At 41.7% G+C, this 23,527-nt stretch overlaps 1 long non-coding RNA gene across 2 annotated transcripts; it reads left to right on the top strand.

Annotated features, from left to right (window-relative positions):
• The first annotated feature begins 3,129 nt into the window (after positions 1-3,129).
• LOC138744675 (uncharacterized) lies at positions 3,130-20,028 on the top strand. Of its 2 annotated transcripts, XR_011345695.1 has the most exons (4): positions 3,130-3,530; positions 6,401-6,470; positions 14,237-14,326; positions 15,235-20,028. It is a non-coding gene; the product is annotated as an uncharacterized lncRNA (long non-coding RNA). The 2 variants fall into 2 exon arrangements; XR_011345694.1 differs by lacking the exon at positions 6,401-6,470.
• Positions 20,029-23,527: the final 3,499 nt, after the last annotated feature.

Genomic DNA, 23,527 nt, shown 5'->3' with positions numbered 1-23,527 from the left:
ACGTGGATGCCACAGTGGAGATTTACAAGGAAGCTTCCAGGATTGGAGACCATGCCTTATGAGGATAGCTTGAATGAACTTGGAGCAATGATGGGTAAGGGGTGACCTGACAGAGGTGTGTAAGATGGAGAGAGGCTCCCTCCCCCACCCCGGGGTGAAACGGCTAACACAAAAGGAGCATAGTTTTAAGGTGCTTGGGTGTGAGTACAGGGGGGATGTAAGAGGTAAGTTTTTTCACACAGAGAGTGGTGGCTGCATGGAATGTGCTGCCAGCAATATTGAAGGCGTATAACAGTTTGTTGAACAGACAATTGGATAGATACATGGAACCGAGAAAAACAACTGGAGAGTTATGCAGTAGGGAAATTCTAGGCAGTTGTTAGAGGTTATAGATCAGCACAACACTGTGGGCCGAAGAGCCTGTACTGTGCTGTAAATTTCGATGTTCTAAACCTGCAATTGAATAAAGAACCATGATGTTTCATTCACTCCCTTTCACTGTCTTGTGCCGAAGGTCCTGATGATCCACCACAGATCACCCCACCTTGGTGAGGAGGGGTTCCTTGGTTTTCCTGAATCCCATCCTGGCTCCTGGATATCAAGTGGTTTGTGAACGCTGTGGAGGTTTGAAAGCAGTAAAGATGACACTTTCCAGGTTCTAGCATTTCCTAATTTCAAAACATACCTTCTTCAAGGAAATGTGGGGACGATATTCAAATTACTATCTTATTAATCCAATAAACCAAACTTTGTAGATGAAGCTTTATTTAGCTTTAATTAGTTGATAAAATTTTGCATAACTTTACATTAAGATTTTCATAACTGAATAAACAAAGCATTCAGCGATATTTAAAGATATAACGATATTCAACTTTAAAGAGATATGGAAGAAGAAATAAGATGAATTCAAAGAAAATTATCTCAAGCTTGTGTCTCCTTCATAGTTTGTCGAAGAATGAGTTAGAAGCTCTTAGTCCGCACGGATATTAAAATGTATTATGTCATAGTCTCTATGGTAACGTTACAAGCAATGGTCTTTCTGAAGAGACAAGCACAAAATTACCTAAGAATCAAATACACAAGGTTTTAACCTTCACAAGCAGTGCCCGTCAACAAGTGCAGCTGTGGCCAGGAGACCGCTTCCAAGTCTCCAGCTCTCTGGAGGAGCTGACAGTCTACACCTGCCAGATCTCCCACCTGGGAAACTGTGTTCAAATCCAAGCATACATTTACACTTCTGCCAATGTAGTCACATTAGCCCCTTTTACCATGCTCTTCTATAAATGTTGCATGTTAATAAAAGTTATGTGTGAGTGCAAACCCTTGAGTTCAGACCCACCGAATCTGATTCTTTTCTCAACACAACGTCACACTAGGCGCCAATGCTGCTGTGATGCACGTCCTACCTCTCTTGCTTTGGGAAGCTGGCTTGCTGTGTAAAAGGATTCATGGAGCTGGCTTTTTTCTGTTCTGAGTGAACAAGCAAGCTTCCAAAGAGAGGTCGCGTATACGGCAATACTGCGGCTTCTCAGTGTTAAAGGCGCTTGATACTTCCCGAAGGGGTGTGGATGTAACCGGGTGTCACGCTCCTTCCTGGGTAACAATTTAAAAGACCAATAGCTGTTTTAGGAAGGAACCCTCGACCCCCTTTCTTGTGGGGTGTGGGAGAGAGCAATAAATATGCTGGTGACCCCTGCATCAACAAGCAAGCACTTGCAATTTGCTTAGAACTGGTCAGGTGCATGGCTGCTTAGTCATTGAGACCAGAACAGAGTGCGGTAAAAATGCCTGATAACTCTGGACAACATTTCTTTTAAAAAAGGTTTGCTTCCTGAAAGAAAATTTGACATTATGATAGACAACATCAAGATGAACAGAAACATAATTTCAGATTTGCTGTGTCACATAGGAAATTAGAGAAACATTTAAATGAACGTATTGAATTTAGCTGTTTAATCGAATATGATGCTGTCACAGTGTGTTAGTTCAACTGACCTAAAACATTTTGCCTTTCGTTTGTACTCAGCATCTGATGCCTCGCCTGTCAGGGTCCAACAATAGTCAGCATTGATGGATTCCAGTTGCCCTGAAGCTGCTTTTCTATGGTTACAATGTCCTGGTGAAACTGACTGCTCCGAGATCAGCCGGGAAGACGTCCAAGTGGCAGAAAATTAATTTTCAATGACATGTGGCACTTCATAATTTTCTGTATGCTTGAAGAATGTATAAAATGTCAGGATCTCTCAAAAATAGGCTACATCTTTAAAAAAGAAGCTAATTGATAGGTACCTTTCCCATCATTTCGGATCGCAATGGTTCAGCATCTGGATCACCGGCTGATGTCTTTCCCCACTCTCCGACTGAGTCCCGGTTCCCGTGCATCTCAGACCTCTCCCGGGTTCTTTTGACTGTGCCCTTACGGGGCAATGTTCATTGACTAAAGTGCATTAGAAATATTTTAGTGGAAAAAAAAAACCAGTTTGGAAAATCTGCTACATAGCACCAAATCAGGACCTTGCCACATCAAATGGAGTCATGTTCTCGGATCATTTGAGCATTCTGTTGCATCAACAATATAGAGTGGAATCACGGGCAATATTTTGGGATTTTGCCACCTCATTTTCTCCCAGCGAGTTTGCTCTCAATGGCAAGTCTGGCAGAGGAGGGGAAACACAAGAAGCACAGGACTGGTTAAGGGCAGTTTTCTGGAATGCATTGCCTGAATGTGCAGTGGGACAGGAACTTCCGAAAGGGAAATCCTCAGGAAAATACAGGGTAGAGAAACTAACTGGAGAGATCTTCCAAAGATAAGATGTACCAAATAACCTCACACCATGCTGTACGATTGATTCCATGGTGCCTTATCAGTGGTTTTGCCGCTAACGGAACATCCGTGGGCATGTTGGAATCCTGAACCACACTTTCTCACACAGCCCCCCAATAAGGCAACAGTTTCCTGTTCAGCAGCCAGTCGCACCACGCTCTACGTCCAGCCAGATACCACCAAGGTTGGTGGGCACGCAGCTCCCGCTCTGTGGTTCACCAAGCTATCCTTTCTTCATGTTAAGGACAAGGATTGCCCAACGTTTACATAACCTGTCAGCTTGAGTCAGAATTGGAGAACAGAATTATAAACGGTTGGCAGGAGTTGAGCAACTAAAAGATTGCAACCAGTGGTGGATTAACCATTAGGCTGAAGCCTCAGGGCCCGGACGGTAAGGAGGCCCAAGATATTTCAGTACTTTTGTATATACTGTATTATGTTGACCACGTCCATGACTGCAGACACTGTGTTTGTAGTGCATCACACATATGTGTTGCAGCAGGTCACACAGCATCTATATGAAGGGTAGCCTGGTCTCGGCTCATCGTGTCACATTTACTGCATGAATGAAGCTGGAGACCAAGGGCCAGAGTTGGGGGTGATGTGTGCAGTGGTTTCTTGGAGCTGGCGGTGGCAGCTTGAAGATTTTTGGCAAGTGTGAGGAGCGGGCTCCAAAATACCGGTGTTCAGCCTGTCGCCTGTGCTGGTAAGTGAACAACGGGGGTGGGGGAGTACATGTCTGGCAGTGTCTGACCAGCGGCCAGAACTGGTAAATGAGAGTCCAGTAGCAAGTGGTGCCCAGGTGGCCAGGCCCTTGCTGGGGAGTCAGGGTCATGTGGGGGCAGCCTGGGCCTCAGAGTGAGGGGCAGTGGGAGCATCCAGGCCTGTGGCAGGGAGTGAGGGGCACCAGGGGTCGCCTGGGCCCGTGGCAGGGCTAGGTCAAGGGGGGCTTTACTAAAGCTCAACCTAGGGCCTGAGTGGTAGTTAATCTGCTACCTATTGCAACAGGGGAAGGAGAGCAGATCTGCCCAAGTAGAGATTAGAGATAGCCACCAGACGTTCCAGGGAGCGTGGAAGTGCAGGGCTGTGACAGATAATCTGAGAACTTGGACTCTATTGGTATGTGAAGGAAAGGAGAAAGTGAACTAAACCTGTTCTATTCTACCCAACGCCCCAATCTTACCCTGACTGGTCTTTAAAAACTTACACGATAACGCCATGCCCTTTTCACTCTGCTACCTTCGGGAAGAAGGTCCAGGAGCCTGAAGACGAGCACTCAGTGCCACAAGGCCAGCTTCTTCCCCTCTGCTATCAGGTTCCTGAATGAACAATGAACCACAGACACCGCCTCACTTTATCATTTTCTTGCACTATTTTATTTTAAAATTTGGTTTATAGAAATATGTGTACTGGGATGCTGCCAAAAAGCAATGAATTTTGTGACATATTCATGGCAATAAATTCTGATTCTGATATGAAGCAGAAGTATTTGCAACCATTATGTGCGAAGATCTGGACCCACTGCAATTCGCGTATCGTCACAATTCTCCACAGCAGATGCAATATCACTGGCTCTCCACTCAGGTCTGGATCACCTTGAAAACAGCAACTCATATTTACGGCTGCCCTTCATCGACTACAGCTCGGTCTACAACCATTATTTCCTTAGTGCTAGTCAAGAAGCTACAAACTCTAGGCCTCTGTACCCATCTCTGCAACTGGATCCTTGACTTTCTCATTGGATGACCACAGTCAGTAGGAATTGGAAACAACATCTCCTCCTCCACGATCATTTACACAGGCACATCCCAAGGATGCGTGCTTAAGCCCATTGCTCTACTCATTATACACCCATGACTGTGTGGCCAGGCACAATTCCAATGCCATCTATATACTTGTCGATGATACCACAGTTGTCGACAGAATCATAAATGGCAATGAGGAAGCATACAGGAGGGAGATAGATCAGCTCGTTCAATGGTGTAATGACAACAACTTTGCGCTCAACATCAGCAAAGCCAAGGAGATAATTGTGGACTTCAGGGGAACATGACTGTAATGCGCGTCGAAAGAACCAAAGACTTGTTGATCCAAACCAAGGCTTTTATTAACTAAAAGACTGGAGCATATCACAAGTAGGTCGACCAGTCTAGAATGACCTGGTCTGGCTAGGAGCAATCCTTTAAGACCTGCCAGTAGGTGTGGCTACACTCTCAGCCAATCACAGTCATCCTACACTACCATCTGTACATATACACATTGGTGATAGAATCTGTACAATCACAATGATCTGGTCCTCATGGAGGGCTCAGTAGTGGAGAGGGTCAAGAACTTCAAATTCCTGGGTGTCAACATTTCCGAGGATCTGTCCTGGAACCTCCATGTGGATGCAATCACAAAGAAGGCTGCCCAGTGGAGTTTGAGAAGATTCTGTATGTCACCGAAAACTCTCTCAAACTTCTACAGGTGTACCATGGAGAGCATTCTGGCTGATTGCATCACTGCCTGGTATGGAGGCACCAACTCTCAGGACAAGCATAAACTCCAGAGGATTGTTAACTCAGCCTGCGACATCACAGGCACCAGACTTCACTCCATTGAGACATATACGTGAAGCGGCGTCTTAAACAAAGCAGCCTCTATCCTCAAAGACCCCCACCACCCAGTCCATGCCCTCTTCACTCTGCTACCATCAGGGGAAAAAGGTACAGGAGCCTAAGGACGACCATTCAGTGGCACAAGGACAGCTTCTTCCCCACTGCCATCAGATTCCTGAATGATCAAAGTCACTGCCTCACTTTGCGTGCAGTTATTGTTATTAATTTATTTTATATAGTAATGCCGTAAGTAGTGCCTGCCACATTGACCACCGCCAGTGGGCTGATATCGCCTTAAACCGTGCATCTTGATGCCTCACAGTTCGGCGGGCAGCAACCTGCTTTGAAGAAGACCGCAGAGCCCACCTCACTGACAAAAGACAAAGGAGGAAAAACCCAATACCCAACCCCAACCAACCAATTTTCCCTTGCAACCGCTGCAACTGTGTCTGCCTGTCCCGCGTCGGACTTGTCAGCCACAAACGAGCCTGCAACTGACGTGGACATTACCCCTCCATAAATCTTCGTCCGCGATGCCAAGCCAAAGAAAAAAGTTATTTAATATGAATGTCTGCACGATGCGGCTGCCGCAAAACTCTGAATTTCATGACTTATTTATGACAATAAATCCCAATTCTGATCAGGATATGGTATTTGACAGGTTAAATCATATTGCTACTGCTAATTAGCAAGTGAAATAGGCCTATTGTTCCCACATTTCTCATGGTCTGATATCACTCTTGAATGGAATAATGTATTTGCACCACGCACTTGGAGAGCGACAATCAGCAATTCTCCCCTATGTTTGTTTAGGGCGTGGGAACTTCCTTCTGCTTCTGATTGTTACAGCCTCCCATTGAGGGCACCGATGCCAAGTGGGACCGATTATTAAATTATTTATTTTTATTTCACAAAACTAGTTCAAATTATTTCAAATGGCTTTGCAAACAAAGTGCAGCTTAAGTCATTGTATTTGCAGATTTAACTGATAATTCAGTCAACTGGAAGGAGATCTATCACGCTATTGGGGAACGATTTTCTTATCCAAGGTAAATTAAGCAGGGTTGAGTGCAGTAAAAAACCTTCTCATTTGCTGGTTTTACGTGTGGGTTTTGAAAGACTTGATTTAGCATCAGATATCCAGAAACTCGAACAGCACCAGACAGGGGTTCCCTGCTACTGGAGCTTATCGGAGCACCACTCTGGCATCTCGGGGCCACTCCAGGCCTCTCCTTATGGCTGTTTTTGGTGAGTTCCTATTGGCTGATTTTGGTGGATTGTCCTATTGGTTTATTTATTTCATCTCAAATAGCAATTGAAAAACAATATTTACATCTTTTATCAGTAGCATCAAAGCCACAATGTGGCTTTGTTACCAATCCAAGCTTGCTGCATCAAGCCCCACTGCACTCAGGGCCAGAACCCAACTTAGCTTCTCACCTAGTTAAGGTTCACCTATTGTGGATCACAGCCCCTCCCTCATTATCTAACGATCAGGGAATGCTCCCCTTCACCTCCTGAATGAATCATTCATGTTGAAGCTTATGTTCGGAGGAAAACGAGGAAGTAAGTGATCTTGGTTATATTTGGAGCTGATCCCTGTGATCAGTTCAGTAGCAAAGTCCCAGCATGAACTCTGTATGTCTTAGGTTGAAAGAGTGCAGAGAAGATCTACTCGGATGTTGCCAGGACATCAGGAACTGAGTTGTAGGGTTAAATGAGAAGGATGTTATTCCCTGGAGTGTCAGAGAATGAGGGGAGATTTGATAAACAAAATTATAAGGGCTACATTGGTAAGCACAGTTAGTAAGGCACTTAGTCCAACATTGTTTCAGCACCAATGATCAGGTCAGGGGTTCAAATCCCGCGTTGTCTGTAAGGAGTTTATAGGTTCTCCCCGTGACTGCCTGGGTTTTCCCCAGGGGCTCCATTTTCTCCCACCATTCAAAATGCACAGGGTGTTGTAGATTAATTGGGTGGCATGGACTCGTGGGTTGGATGGGCCTGTTACCACGCTGGATATTTAAATTTAAGAAAACGTAGAGTAAATGCAAGCAGGCTGTTTGCACTACAGTGAGGTGAGACAATAACTAGAGGACATGGGTTAAGGGTGAAAAGGGAAATGTTTAAATAGAATATTAAAGGAAACTTCTTCACACAGAGTGTTGGGAGTATGGAAATGAGTTGCCAGCTGAAGTGATGAATGCAAGTTCAATTTTGACATTTAAGAAAAATTTGAATAAGTAGATAGATGGGAGGGTATGGAGGGCTATGGTCCGGGTTCAGGTCAATGGAACTAGCCAGAACAACAGTTTGGCACTAGATGGGCCAAAGGGCCTGTTTGTGTGCTGCAGTGTTCTATGATTCTACAGCTGCCCTACCTGCAGAGATTCCATTATTATAGGTTTTTTTTAAAAAATTTTTATTTTTCACACCATAAATCACATTAGCCATGATATACACTTTTTCTTTTTCACACATATACAGTGACTTTTTCTCCCCCCCACCCCTCCCTCCTCCCAAGCCACCCCCCCACCCCCCCACTCATCCATTTTAGGTATACAATCTAGGTTGCATTAAAATGTTCCCAAAATGTTGTCATTCAACAAAAATACACCAGAAATTCTACTGAGTCCATTCTTTTCTTTCCTTCTCCTTCCATCAACTTGTCCCCGGTAGGTTTTCGCTATTGTATTTAATGTAAGGCTCCCATATTTGTTTGAATATTTCAATATTATTTCTTAAACTATATGTTATTTTTTCTAATGGAATACATTTATTCATTTCTATATGCCATTGTTGTATTTTCAAATTATCTTCCAATTTCCAGGTTGACATAATACATTTTTTTGCTACGGCTAGGGCTATCTTAACAAATCTTTTTTGTGCATCCTCCAAATCAATTCCAAATTCTTTGTTTTTTATGTTACTTAGGAGAAAGATCTCTGGATTCTTTGGTATATTGTTTTCTGTTATTTTATTTAATATCTGATTGAGATCATCCCAAAATTTTTCTACTCTCTCACATGTCCAGATTGCATGAATTGTTGTTCCCATTTCTTTTTTCACATCGAAAACATCTATCAGATACTGTTGGGTCCCATTTATTTAGCTTTTGCGGTGTAATGTATAGTCTGTGTAACCAATTATATTGTATCATACGTAGCCTCGTATTTATTGTATTTCTCATCGTTCCAGAACATAATTTCTCCCATGTTTCCTTTTTTATCTTTATATTTAAATCTTGTTCCCATTTTTGTTTAGTTTTATCATTTTTTTCCTCATTCTCCTTTTCTTGCAGTTTAATATACATATTTGTTATAAATCTTTTGATTAACATTGTATCTGTAATCACATATTCAAGGTTACTTCCCTCTGGTAAACTCAAATTGCTTCCTAATTTATCCTTCAAGTAGGATCTCAGTTGGTAATATGCCAGCGCTGTATCTCCAGTTATATTGTACTTATCTCTCATTTGTTCAAAGGATAAGAATCTACTTCCTGAAAAACAATTTTCTATTCTTTTAATCCCTTCTTTTTCCCCATTCTCTAAAGGAAAGGTTATCTATTGTAAAAGGGAGTAGCTTATTTTGCGTCAATATTAGTTTTGGTAATTGATAATTTGTTTTATTTCTTTCTGCATGAATCTTCTTACAAATATTGAGGAGATGATGTAATACTGGAGAAGTTCTATGTTGTACCAATTTTTCATCCCATTTATATATGTGTTCAGGTATCTTTTCCCCTATTTTATCTAATTCTAATCTCGTCCAGTCTGGTTTTTCCCTTGTTTGATAAAAATCTGATAGGTATCTTAATTGTGCGGCTCTATAATAATTTTTAAAGTTTGGCAATTGTAAGCCTCCTTGTTTATACCATTCTGTTAATTTATCTAGTGCTATCCTCGGTTTCCCCCCTCTCCATAAAAATTTCCTTATTATTTTCTTTAACTCTTTGAAGAATTTTTCTGTCAGTTGTATTGGCAATGCCTGAAATAAGTATAATATCCTTGGAAAAATGTTCATTTTAATACAGTTTATCCTTCCTATCAGTGTTAGTGGTAGATCTTTCCAATGCTCTAAATCGTCCTGTAATTTTTTCATTAGTGGATTATAATTGAGTTTATATAATTGGCCTAGATTTTTGTTTATTTGTACACCTAGGTATCTTATTGCCTGCATTTGCCATCTGAATGGAGATTCCTTCTTAAATTTTGAGAAATCTGCATTATTCATAGGCATTGCTTCACTTTTATTTACGTTTATCTTGTAACCCGACACTTCTCCATATTCCTTCAATTTCTTATATAATTCTTTTATTGATAGTTCTGGTTCTGTTAAGTACACTATAACATCATCCACAAATAGACTGATTTTATATTCCCTGTCTTTTATTTTTATTCCTTTTATATTATTATCTATTCTTATCAATTCTGCTAGTGGTTCTATAGCTAGCGCAAACAATAGAGGTGATAGTGGGCATCCCTGCCGCGTTGACCTGCTTAAGTTAAATTGCTTTGATATATGTCCATTTACTGTCACTTTCGCTAACGGTCCCTTATATAATGCTTTAATCCAATTAATATACTTCTCCGGTAAACTGAATTTTTGCAATACTTTGAACAAATAATTCCATTCTACTCTGTCGAAGGCCTTCTCTGCGTCTAAAGCAACTGCTACTGCAGGTGCTTTATTTCCTTCTACTGCATGAATTAAGTTAATAAATTTACAAATATTGTCTGTTGTGCGTCTTTTTTTGATAAATCCAGTTTGGTCTAAATTTACCATTTTCGGTACCTGTTCTGCTAATCTGTTTGCTAATAGTTTAGCTATTATCTTATAATCTGTGTTTAGCAAAGATATTGGTCTATATGACGCTGGTGAGAGTGGATCTTTTCCTTGTTTTAGTATTACTGTAATTATTGCTGTTTTACATGAATCTGGTAAGCTTTGTGTTTCATCAATCTGGTTGATTACATCCAGGAGGGGCGGCATTAATAAGTCTTTAAATGTTTTGTAGAATTCTATTGGAAATCCATCCTCTCCTGGTGTCTTATTATTTGGTAATTTTTTTATTATCTCTTGTATTTCTACTGTTCCAAATGGTTCTGTTAATTTGTTTTGTTCCTCTATTTGTAGTTTTGGTAGTTCAATTTTAGTCAAAAATTCATCTATTTTCCCTTCTTTCCCTTCGTTTTCAGTTCGGTATAATTGTTCATAGAATTCTCTAAAGTTTTCCTTAATTTCTTTTGGATTATATGTAATTTGTTTGTCTTTTTTCCTTGATGCCAATACCATTTTCTTAGCTTGCTCTGTCTTAAGCTGCCATGCTAGGATTTTGTGCATTTTTTCACCTAGTTCATAATATTTCTGTTTTGTCTTCATTATATTCTTCTCTACCTTATATGTTTGTAATGTTTCATATTTTATTTTTTTATCCGCCAATTCTCTTCTTTTAGTTGTATCTTCCTTCATTGCTAATTTTTTTTCTATGTTTACTATTTCCCTTTCCAACTCCTCTGTTTCCTGATTATAGTCCTTCTTCATCTTGGTTACATAACTTATTATTTGCCCTCTAATGAATGCTTTCATTGCATCCCATAGTATAAACTTATCTTCCACTGATTCCGTATTTACTTCAAAATACATTTTTAATTGTTTTTCAATAAATTCTCTAAAATCCTGTCTTTTAAGTAGCATGGGGTTTAATCTCCATCTATACATTCTTGGAGGGATGTCCTCTAGCTTTACTGTCAATATTAAGGGTGAATGGTCCGATAGTATTCTTGCTTTATATTCTGTTTTTCTTACTCTATCCTGCATACTAGCTGATAACAAAAATAGGTCTATTCTTGAGTATGTTTTATGTCTAGCCGAGTAGTATGAGTATTCCTTTTCTTTTGGGTTTTGTTTCCTCCATATATCCAAAAGTTTCATTTCTTGCATTGATTTAATTATAAATTTGGTTACTTTGTTCTTTTTGTTAATTTTTTTCCCCGTTTTATCCGTATTTGGATCCAAATTCAGGTTGAAATCCCCTCCTATTAGTATGTTCCCTTGCGTATTAGCTACCTTCAAAAAGATATCTTGCATAAACTTTTGATCTTCTTCGTTAGGTGAATATACATTAAGTAGATTCCAAAACTCCGAATATATCTGACATTTTATCATAACATATCTCCCTGCTGGATCTATTATTTCCTCTTCTATTTTCAATGGCACATTTTTACTAATTAATATAGCCACTCCTCTTGCTTTTGAATTATACGATGCTGCTGTTACATGTCCTACCCAATCTCTCTTTAATTTCTTGTGCTCCAATTCAGTTAAGTGTGTTTCTTGGACAAATGCTATATCAATTTTTTCCTTTTTCAGTAAATTTAGTAGTTTCTTCCTTTTAATTTGGTTATGTATTCCATTAATATTTAAAGTCATATAGTTCAGCGTAGCCATTTTATACTTTGTTTATCTTCTCTTTCCGTTTTTCCATCATTACCTTTCCTCCTTTTCCATTTCTGTTTTCTTATTTTCAACTCTTTATAAGACAACATTCCTACAACATCCAACATTTTCCTTATTCTCCTATTTATATCTTCTTTATCCCCAATCTCCCCTTCCCCTCCTGAGTTGTCCTTTATCCCTTGTCGGACAACCACATCTCCCCTCTCCATTTGGGTTTGCGAATCCACTCGCAAGCGTCAACTGATTTTGCAGTGACCGCTATTTCCCCCCACCCAGCCGCCCCAGAAAAGATTTCACTCTTTTATTTCCCTCCTTATTCCCTCTATTCCATTACCTTCCCTTATTAATTCTTGTCTATACTATCTATATTTTCACGTATGCACATTGTATCTATTCACTCTTATCCCTCTTTACTCACATACATATCAATCGTGATCATTTTTACTCTCATTACCCGTCTTCATCCCTCAGTCTATTTTTGTAATTGTTCTGCAAATTTTCGTGCTTCTTCTGGGTCCGAGAATAGTCTGTTTTGTTGTCCTGGAATAAATATTTTCAATACCGCTGGATGCTTTAGTATAAATTTATACCCTTTCTTCCATAAAATCGCCTTTGCTGTATTGAACTCCTTTCTCTTCTTTAGGAGTTCAAAACTTGTATCTGGATAAATGAAGATTTTTTGCCCTTTATACTCCAGTGGTTTGTTGCCCACTCTTACTTTTTCCATTGTCTTCTCCAGTACCTTTTCTCTTGTAGTATATCTTAGGAATTTTACTACAATAGATCTTGGTTTTTGTTGTGGTTGTGGTTTAGAGGCCAATGCTCTATGTGCCCTTTCTATTTCCATTTCTTGCTGTAGTTCTGGACATCCTAGGGTCTTAGGGATCCAATCTTTTATAAACTCCCTCATATTCTTGCCTTCTTCATCTTCCTTAAGGCCCACTATCTTTATGTTATTTCTTCTGTTATAATTTTCCATTATATCTATTTTTTGAGCTAACAGTTCTTGTGTCTCTATCGCTTTTTTATTAGATTCCTCCAATTTCTTTTTTAAGTCTTCTACCTCCATTTCTGCTGCTACTGCCCGCTCTTCCATCTTGTCCATTTTCTTTCCCATTTCTGTTAAGGTCATATCTATTTTATTCATTTTCTCTTCTGTGTTGTTTATTCTTTTTCTTAAATCATTAAATTCCTGTGTTTGCCATTCTTTAAATGACTCCATGTATCCTTTAATAAGAGAAAGTACAACCTTTATCTTGCCTTTCTCCTCTTCTTCTATTTCACTGTACTCTTCCTCTTCCTCTGGGTTGGCCATCTGTTGTTTCTTTGTTGCCCTTTTCTTCTCTTCTTTCTTGTTTCCATTGTCTTCTGTGTTCTCCTCTTGCTGCAGGTGTTCTGCAGCTGTCGTTGCCGGCTGTGGAGATCGACTCCCCAGCTGGTCCCCCCTCCCGTTGGTGTGTTTTTTTTCATGCGCATGCGCGGTCGCGCACTTTTACTCGGCTCAGCGAGCCATTTTTGTAGTCCACTATCTACTGACCTGAGGGAGCGGGTTTCTCTCTCCACCGCAGGCCCCTTCGAACAGGTAAGGCCTTCTCCTTCTTCCTCCGTTGTCTTCTCTTCCTCTCTTCTTACCGTTGCTTTCGATTTTACTTTTTTTGTCGCCATCTTCTTTCCACCTTTATACTCACTTTTCTTTAACTTTTATTTCTGTGCCTTTGTGTTTTCCTTTGTTTTTCCTGACTTTTCTGGAGAGGGCTGGAGTTCACCGTCCGGCCACTACTCCATCACGTGACTCCTCCCTCCCATTATAGGTTGAGGTCAGCATAACTTCAGCACTTTTTAAAGATGTGAAATGAAGCATCGATTTGCTTTTTGAAGAGAAATAATTGGTATTGAAAAATGTTTTATATTTATACAAGCAGAGCATGTATTTTATATTAATTTATAATTTTAAAATAAAATGCAATGAATTATATCAATTATTTTAATCAGCAGTAAAAGAGTTTACTGGATTACAAAACAGTTAATCGATGTCACTCAAATACAATGGTACAATGAGATACGATGGGGATAAGTGCAACCTCATGATTACACTCAACCCCACCAACGCTGATGGTACAGACCTGGGCAACAAATTAATGAGATGAGGATGTTGATGACAGGAAGCAATAGATTTCAGGTTTGATATAGGGTTAGTCCAGGAAGCAGAGGATCAACCCTGAATTTAGTTAATGGAGGAACATGTTAAATATTTAATCCTGGTTCTATTGAAATAAAATCTGCTGCTCTGATTCTTCGAGTCTTTCAGGGAATTTGTTCACAGTTACGTTTCCAATCAATTTAATCTCCGTCAGGCAAAAGAAGAAAAGATGACTACAGGAGCGTTCATGAGAAGAGGGCAAGTGGGCAATAACACGACCAGCAACTCTGGAATTTGTCCTAAAGTAAGCTGGGGGGCGGGGAATAAAAGGTTCTTGAAGTGCCAGTTGATGAAGTAGACAAAGACTATGTAGTCAAACAATAATCATGGCTTTTATTAGCAGAAACTAATAGTACAATAATGAAAGACCATGGGTGCATACACAGTTATACCCAAGGGGAATGTCTTTATTGGTAGAGATAATGCACAGGCAATGTTAGTAAGACAAGGCTAGCCAAAGGGAAGACTGAAAGCTCAGCAGAGATTCACCACAGTTCTAAATCTCAACTGCGAGTAAAGGAAATTGAGATGATGGACTGAAGATTCTGCCACCATCTTTTGTCTGTCCTGGATTAGAAACAGGGTGAGTCAGCTGAGACTCAGTGAGATGAATGGCCTCTGTGTTAAAGGAAATGTGAAAGCTAGAACCTAATAATTATTGTACATCATCTGTAGCCGTGAAGAACTGGTTTATGAGCAATGGTCCATTTTGAATGGTGGGAGAAAATGGAGCCCCTGGGGAAAACCCATGCTGCCAGGAGGCAAGAGGGCAGCTCACTGAACATGATTCAATGGGACTTTAATTTTAACCCTCGGTGAGTTGAGAAGGGGGAGAAGGGAAAGGTTTGAGACTGGGCCATATTTTGTCCGAGATTCATCCAAACACAAGACCTTCCATTTGGCCGCCAGGCAGACAGGATGGAGGTTGGTGTGGGGTGTGGAGGGAGGCCGGGGGAGGGTGTTTGGAGAGGAAATGAAATGAATAGGCATTTTGGAGACCCACAGAATTAAAATGTTACTGACACTGAAGCTGCAGATGCTTATTGCTTCATCAACACAGACAACAGAATTTAAAAAGCAAACCTCTGAGGATTTTAATGCAACCAGCCAATATTTTCTATTGACCTCTTTCTTACCCTTTAACATTTGCAGACATCACCTCATCAGGATGGTTCCCATCTCTATGGATTCTGGAGGTTTTGCAAAAGCCACAAGGCCCCTGCAGATGAACAGGAAAACAGTTAGCCCCCATGTCCCTCCAAGAAGCCAACAGGGGTTTGGCAAAGTTACTTAGGCGATACCGCAATTCAAACAGCAGCAGGACTGAGGAGGTGCCACTGAACCCCAGAAAAACATTAGACCATGTGCATCAAGAGAGTTCTCCATCATTAGCTTTAAAGTTCAAAATTCATATTAACAGTGTCTTTTAAATGATTCAATCTCTTATGCATGTACTTTCCCCCATCTTTAAGGTGACGACGTGTTTAAAATATGACAGCACTAACATTTATACCAATAGCTTTGTCGACATTGGCCTGTGTGAGGAATTCTGCAACTCTCTTAATGCTGTAAAAGACCATGAAAGGAAAACTCGCAGAACTTCGAAAAACACCCAGACCCCAGGTACTTGGAGTCAAGTCTATTGTCATCTGAATGCACAAGAACAACCTGATGAAACAGCGTTCTCAGGTCATTGGTACAAAACACAGACACACGTAACCAGGCAAAACACACATACAATACATATGCAGGACAAGCATTAGTTTACAGAAATAAATATTGTTCCATGACTACGAGAGTCTCAGATGGTCAGTGTGAGCAGCTCCTTTGGTTGGTCAACATCCTCACTGCCAGTGGGAAGAAGCTGTTCCTCAGCCTGGTGGGGCTGCCCTCTGATATTCGCGTATCTCTTACCCGACGGGAGCAGCTGAATTGTATCATTGCAGGGAAGACTCCATGGCCGAGTTCATGAACCAGACACTCTCAGAGGTCCATTTTCCTCAATGAAAAGCTAGTCATAAATGTCACTCAGGGATTGGATTCTGTTTGGAAAACAAGGCAGAAGGACAAGTGTCAGTCAGTTAGAAAATGAAACAGTATTTCATACATAACTTTGTGCAGAGATGATCGATTAAATGGTTTGGAGGCTGAGTGACACATTGGAGGCATGAGAGACTGCTCATGCATGGTTAGAGAAGGTTTGGAGGGATTTGGGTCAAATAGACAACTTAGTCAGCATGGACAAGTTGGACCAAAGAGCCTGTTTCTGAACTGTAAAACTCTGATCTATGGTATCCTGTATTGGCTGAAGAGCATTTGTACTTTTGCAATAGAACCACTGTTGTAATGAAGAGAATGTGACAGCAAATGCTCACTTAAATGTGATAAGGATCAGATCATCTCTAAAGATAGGTTGAGGAATAGGTATGCCTCCAGACAGCAGGGATACGGGTGCTATTATACACGGTATCATGAATGCTTTTACCAGAACCCTGAGAAGATTTGATGCCTCTCCTGGAATATGCAGTGAGTGCCCAACTATAGAAGGAGTCGTCGGAACAGAAATATTCATTCTCCATTCCTGAAAAAAAGATCGACGAGATCGTACCAGACCACAAGGTAACTTAGTTAAGATGGATGAATAGGCAGTGTACTATATGTAAGGAAATAAATCTCATTTTACAGACAATCCCCCTCACATATCACTTCAAGTAATCTCTATGCCATAGGTGCTCTGTGACTAGTAAGGAATTGCTTAAGGTGATATGTGAGCGAAAAGAAAAAGTTTTAAAAATCACTATTTTAATCCTACCTAATCAACTTGTTATGTGCATGGTTTCATAACTCCAAAGGAAATGGGCCAATGACAAATTTTCTCAAGCAAAATATTGGATCTAGAGCAGTGATCCTCAACCTTCCCTTCCCACTCACATACCACCTTAAGTAATTCCTTAATAATCACAGCGCACCGATGGAATAGGGATGACTTAAGATGGTATGTGAGTGGAAAGGAAGTGTTTGAAATCCACTAGTCTAAGCTATCTATCAAGCTCTTCTGGTGGTCAGCATGGAAGTCATAGTGCAGGATGCAAAATTAAAGACTTAAGGATGTATCTCCTGCTATAATAAGTTATGCTGATGCTACACTGAAATCAAGAGCCATTCAGTTAAAGCTGCACAGCTAGTGTTGATTGTCAACGTGCAAGGTGTTTGTGACAGAATACATTGACTAATTAATCACAGACTGCTCCTCAGGCCCGTGTAACTAGGTGGTTTCAACCCAGAGCAGAGAGTTCCTTCACTGAGAAAATACCCTGAGAGTTTGAGTAACAAATTAAAATATGTATTTTAAATAAAACAGCATGACAGAAGGCCTTTTCAGTCCATGCAACAAATGCCACTATATTACACTCAATTAACCAACCCTGATCGTTTTGGAGGATGGGAGGAAACTGGAGAACCCAGAGAAAATTCACACAGGTCACAGGGCAAATGTGCAAACTCCTCACAGAGAGCAGCAGATTCAACCATTGGTCATTGGTACTGTATTACCATCGCACTAACTGTGCCACCCAATCTGTATCTCGATATCATATGGAACTGATTGGAGACAGTTGTTCTTCATTCACCTGCCCTTCTCCTGATTTATAAAGTGATGTTAATGCTGTGTGAACAGAAAAAAGAAATAGACAACTGTATTTTCCGAAGACTTTGTTACATTTCTCAACAGAAACTCTACCTTGCTGACAAAAGGACTCAGACAGGAAACATTAACTGTCTTTCGAGCCACTGATGTTGACTGATCTGCTGAGTGTTTCCAGCATTTGTTTTTATTTCATAAAATATCCCCAATGGCCTAATGCAATGACACCATGTTCACTTAACCATTGAAGAACAATTCAGTTTTGAAGGAAATGGTAATAAAAGAAAATCACTCTTTTTTTTAAATTAAAAAGTAAGCTTTAAGAATATGAATGACAGGACAGAAACAGAGGTCTCCAATGCCTAGATCAGCTTGTTTCTGGGCTAAGTTGGAGTTGTTTAAGTGGGGAAATCCCACTGCAATCTATATATCCACACAGGTATATTTTCTACTTTTCCAGAGGGGGCCTGCCCTCCTGTTCAGGGTCGAGGTTACCTGGACCCTTCAATGAATGAAGAATGATCATCTTGGAACACAAACAGGGATTATGTCTTTGCTGCATCACCACTTTGGATTACGACTGAGGATGTGGGTGAGATGGGAAGGACAAACAAAAAGATCAAGAAAGGCTGATGATAAAAATGGTTAGCTACCTGACCACGATTAGCTTATATCTTGCATGCTCTTTTGAGCAGAAACTTCCCAAACGCCAGGTTCAAGAAATTGCACCAGTTTATAAGACAGTTTTCCGGTTGTTGTCACGCCTATTGACTTGCTTCCTGATTCTCTGGTGAACTTACAGTCTTTCTAAAAGAGCAGTCAGATGTAGTTCATCTTGCTCATAACCTCTTTCACTGTAAACCTTTCTGCTGGTTTGCTTTTACCTTTCAGCTATAAATACAAAAGGAGTGCAGCTATTAGGACAACGTATACTTGGGCAACTATTAACCGAATGTGATATTAATGCCTCTCATTTTGGCCAGGCACATACTTTGAGACATCTATACACTGCTCCATACCAATCTTTGTTTCACAGCTCAGAAGCAGTGTTGACTAACTGCAGGGCTCATCGCCACAGTTGTCACTTTGCACATCAGAGCCTTGGCAAATAGATTGGCAATGTTTTTGTCATAATTAACAAAATGAGGATCAAACAGGCTTTGTTCAAAAAAGAGTCTTCAGGCAATGTAAGTAGACTGCCTAGTATAATACACTACCTCAATGTTTGGTATAAAATAAATAAACAGATTGGAATTAAGGTGGGGTTATCACCAAAAAAACCCCTGACTCAAAATAGATTAATACCATCAATATTGGATAACAAGATCTTGGATCCCTGATCTCAGAAATGGATCAGGTGTATCAAGGACTGTTATGAACAGGGGCAACCTATGTCATTCGATTAGTTAAAAAAATAACGTATGATGAGTTAAATAATTCTTTTCTCTGTTATCTTCAACTGAGATCTTATTTAAGGGACAAATTAGGTCCATGGATGACTTTACTGAGGTGCAGTGATTTGGAGACTCTGATTCACAAGGAGATTAGAAAGACAGTGTACTTCCTATTTCAAGGAAAAACTCCTAAAAGAAGGTGACATAAGTCAAGACAGAGAAGGGAATCTGATTTGGACACAAGGATGACAAATACAGTGAATGTTAAGATATGGACTGAACCTTTCAACTTTCAATCCGGTCATGTTCCAAGGTCAGGCCCTTCTGGGTCGATCAAGGGAATTTCCAAGAACAAATTATAGGAAAACATTTTCCACAAAACCCAGAATTGTTTTTTTTTACTGGGAAATATCAAGGGTGTAAGACCTATGATGAGGCTGTCCAAATTTCAAATGCAATTTGTCTGGATCACATTGGCAGAGGCAAGAAAATATCTAGCAGTTCCCTGGAAGTCCGATTTCCATCTAGGAATGGCACGACAGAATGAGGAAATCACTTACAGTTTGAGGAACAAATAAGATGTTTTTTAAAAAAAAAATCAACATTTGGCAAATGTATTTACAGCAATTTGCCCCCCCCCCACCACCACCATCCGGAGCGCCCTGTCTGCCCTCCTCCCCAGATCTAGAAAAGCTAGATAATTTAAGAGCTGGACAGTGCAGACCTGACCTCTTATTTTTTTCTCTCCTTTTAGTCTTGAACTATCTTGTTTTCTTGCTCTCTATTCTTTTTCTATTTTTCTCAGGGGGATGGGAGGTACGATTAATTATCGTTAGACATGCAATAGCTATTAATAGATTTAAGTTACTGTTTTTTTTTTCAGAAACGTATTTTGTCCTTTGCACTGTTAGACTTGAAAATTTGTAAATAAAATTAAAAATGTAAAGGGCTGGATTCAGTTAATGACAGGAATCTTGAATGCATTGACATGCAGAGGGATTTTGGTGTTCAGATTCTTGGCTCAAGGTTCTTTTATTGTCATGTTGATCTGCACTATTAATGACACCAAAGACTGAGTGAGGAACGATAGGCGATTCTAACGATACACGTTAGTTTTCCGCCGTCCCAACTCCATGTGCTCGAATGAATGGAAGGGGGTAGGGAGGTTGACCTTTCTGGCCAGGCCACAGAGGGAAGGGGTTACATGGAGTCAAGTCATCAGTGGGCGGGCCAGCCACTTATGTATGTATGTATAAATTGCTGCTGCTCTGTACATATCGCTATATTCACCCCCTATTTAAAAAAACACAAGACCCAGTTCTAGAGATTCAGCCGGTCAGGTGGCTTCCTCTGTCTCTGTGACCTGCGCAGCTCTGCCGTGGGTGTACTGGTCGGCTCCCTTGCTGGTCGGGTGTCTTCAGCAGGGGGGGGGGGGGGCGAGGTTGTCGCCATGGGGGTGGGGTTTGGTTGTCTGTGGGGGAGGTCGTGGTGGTTGGCTCAGCTGGGTAAGGGTCCCAGGGGGGCGTTGATAGCCTGTACCTCCAGATCTCCGCGGATTGGTTCTTCGCGACCATAGAGATGGTGCTGTTCGTGGGTCTGACAGAAAGAGAGTTTCTGGGTAGTGTCCGGGTGGACAAAGCTCTGTGCTCCCAGTGTCAAACAGGCAGTTCGTTCTTTTCCCATTTACCTTGATCTCCATCATCGAGTGGGCGATCGGATGAGGTCTGTGCTGGTTCAGGGTCACGGAAGCCAGGATCAGGTCATTGTTGTCGCTGTTGGAGGGGAGGCCTGACCGGTAAGATGGCGGGCGTCATGTTGACCACATTGTCGCATAAGAGGAAGAAGGAAGAAGTGATGTTGACCGGGTGGCAGAAGGTGGAGATGAGGTTACCCAGGATGGCGAAGGAGATGCTGGGTAAGATGGCGACTCCCGGGTCGCACACGCGGTCGAGCCATTTGGGGCCGGACGTGATGTCAGCGGCACGCTACTCACTTGGGAGGGTTTGGATGACTTAGAAATGCTGGTAATGCCCTTTCTTTCTGCACCCCGAGCACGTCGTCTCCTTAGCTGGAGAGTCACCTGGGGTGCTTCAGCTGGCCACAGTAGTGGCACCTCAGGCACGGAGGCCATCTGTGATGCTGGCTCCCTATATGGTGGTGCCTGCAGTCCACAAGTGGAGGCCTCGCTCTTACCTGCGATCTCGTCGGCGTGGCTTTGGGCCGAGTCAAGGGTCCTGGCAAGGTGGAAGACTTGCTTCAGGAGCAGTTTGTCCTCCTGAAGACAAATGTAGTCAGACCTCACTCCAGCCGCGCAAGCATCTCGGACCAGCTCCTCCTAACACTGGGCTACGGGCACAGGGGCTGCAGGAGTGCCCCAGCAGTCTCACCCCAGGTCATAGAGCACTCGAAGAAACTCATCCATGGACTCACCAGGTTGCTGTCTCTTTGAGGCCAGTCAATACCGTGAGTACACTTTGTTCACCTGGGGACGGTAGAGATTGCGGAGTTCAGCCATGGGCTTCTTGGTAGGTCGTGCATCTCTGATTCGTCAGGTACGCTCGGTGGCCCACTCTAGCTTGCAGGACTTTGAGTTTATTCTTGTCTGAGTCCACCAGGCCTGCTGCGACTTCAAGGAAGTTTGTGAAGCAGACAAACCACTGCTCATACCATTCAGCACTCCGGGCATCCCGTGTGGAAAATTAATGTGTATTAAACTGATACGCTTTATCAATGACTCTAAAGACTGAGTGAGAAATGATAAGCTTTAATACACATTAGACTTCAGCTGGCCCAACTCCAAGTGCTGGAATGAATGGAAGGGTCAACCTTCATGGCCAGGTCACAGGGGGAGGGCTTACAGGGGAACGAGTCATCAGTGGGCTGGCCAGCCACTTACACATAGAGCAGCAGCAGTATATACATATATACGTATCACTACACTTAATAAAACAGAAAGTGTAAGATTCCTCTAAAGTGCCTTAAGGCAGACAATGTTGCTATTACTATTGCCTGGCACCCTTTACAATAAGGGAAGGGGAAGCAGAGTCCCTTCAGAGTTACTGATCATCCTTGGATTCGCCTCCAGGATTCCCGCAGCCGCACAGACTCCTGTTCCATCCGATGGCAACACAAACTTCAGATCCAAACAACCAACACAATCAGGAAGGCTTCAGCGCCCAAGGACCTTCGAAAGTCCTTCTTGCCCTCAGCACCCTATCGAATCCTGGTTCTGATTCCTGCTTCCCATTAGCCAGTCTCCAGCAGCCCACAGCTGGTTCGGGTCCTTTGACCGCAAGTTGCCAACGGCCTACAGCCTGTGTGGATCCTTCAGCAACTGAGCCCCTTGCTGTTCCACTGTCATGGTTACCGTCCTGTGGGGTCATCTCCTATGCTTCTTGTCAGGGAACGTGGGGGGAGAGGGGGGGCGTGTTCTCCCTGTTACTGGTGCCCTGTGCCGGCCCACTGCAACCCCTCGAGGCCACAGATAAGCACAAGCACCGTTATCTTGGGCACAGACCCTGCAGATGCAGGATTTTAAATAAAAACACTGTCGGCTCTTTTAACAGGCCGCTTAAAGCCTGTACGGAGCCGCTGGCATGAGGACCAAGTGGTTGGACCCTGCAAAGGAGCACGGTGTCTCTTCTCCCTGGGCCCATACCAGTGGCAGGGCTCCCATTTCAACAGCTAGACAAAACTTAGGTTAGGCTGCTCTTGGAATATTGCTTCCAATTCAAGTCGCGTCATAACTGGAAGAATGTGAAAGCTTTGGAAAGGGTAGAGAAGAGGTTCATGTATTATCTCCACTCAATGCAACTTAGACTTGGTATACAGAGGCAATTTTAAGGTGGTTACAGATTCTTAAGGAAGTTGGAAAAGTATTGTGATAAACTACAGCTACACGGTGAATGGCTGCTTTTGACTGGACACCTCTCCCGAGACCTATCCTACCCATAGTCCCTTGAATACTACCCTTTTATTTTTGCTCTGATCAGTCAAGGAAGTGGATGGCTATATGATAGAGTTCCAGTCTTTACCCACTAAAAACCTGATTGTTTCACTACTCAGCCTTCTGTGAATTATTGGTGGTACGTCAAATAGTTGAGGTCTCTTTATTAAACACATTTAAGGTTCAGTTAAATAGATTTTTACTTAAAAAAAAGGAATTAAGAGATATGGGGAAAAGGCAGGCAAATGGAATTGAGTCAATTGATCTTATTGAATGGCAGAGCAGGTTCAGCCAAATGGCCTACCCCCATTTCTTATATAGGAAGTATAATTCCAGAGTTTAAAATTTCTTGTTCAAGATTCTCCACACCTGAAACAGAAGCTGGTATAATCTGATTGTATGGCTTGTGGTTACATTGTTCATGATGCTAGAATTCACTTTACAGAACCCTGTATATAAAGA

The sequence above is a fragment of the Narcine bancroftii genome, chromosome 10 (genome assembly GCF_036971445.1).
Source record: "Narcine bancroftii isolate sNarBan1 chromosome 10, sNarBan1.hap1, whole genome shotgun sequence".
NCBI classification, from domain to species: domain Eukaryota; kingdom Metazoa; phylum Chordata; class Chondrichthyes; order Torpediniformes; family Narcinidae; genus Narcine; species Narcine bancroftii.
This window is presented reverse-complemented; position numbering and strand designations above follow the sequence as displayed.